Genomic DNA, 359 nt, shown 5'->3' with positions numbered 1-359 from the left:
CCCATTCAACAAGCTTGTCTGATTCTTCTTTTGTCCGTGCTCCCCACACCCCCACTCCAAGGCTGGCTGTAGGGGACATAAGAACTGCCCTTGAGCAGCTCCCAATCTGGGCAGAGGCAATACCGGCCAACTACAACTGAAGAAAGTTGGTTGCTGAGGTCAGCACAGGGTGCTGAGAAGACAGAGTCAGCACTTTGTCCTCAGATACTAGGCTGAGGAGTTTGGACTTGATCCAGAGGGCAGTGGAGAGCCACAGGAGAGTTCTGAGCAGGACTGACACCTGGAAGGAACTAAGTGCGCAGGGTTAAGAGATTCCCCACTTATCTTTGCACAAAGCCCAGTCTTCTTGCTGTGGCCTT

Source organism: Ailuropoda melanoleuca, chromosome 12 (genome assembly GCF_002007445.2).
Source record: "Ailuropoda melanoleuca isolate Jingjing chromosome 12, ASM200744v2, whole genome shotgun sequence".
Taxonomy (NCBI): domain Eukaryota; kingdom Metazoa; phylum Chordata; class Mammalia; order Carnivora; family Ursidae; genus Ailuropoda; species Ailuropoda melanoleuca.
This window is presented reverse-complemented; position numbering follows the sequence as displayed.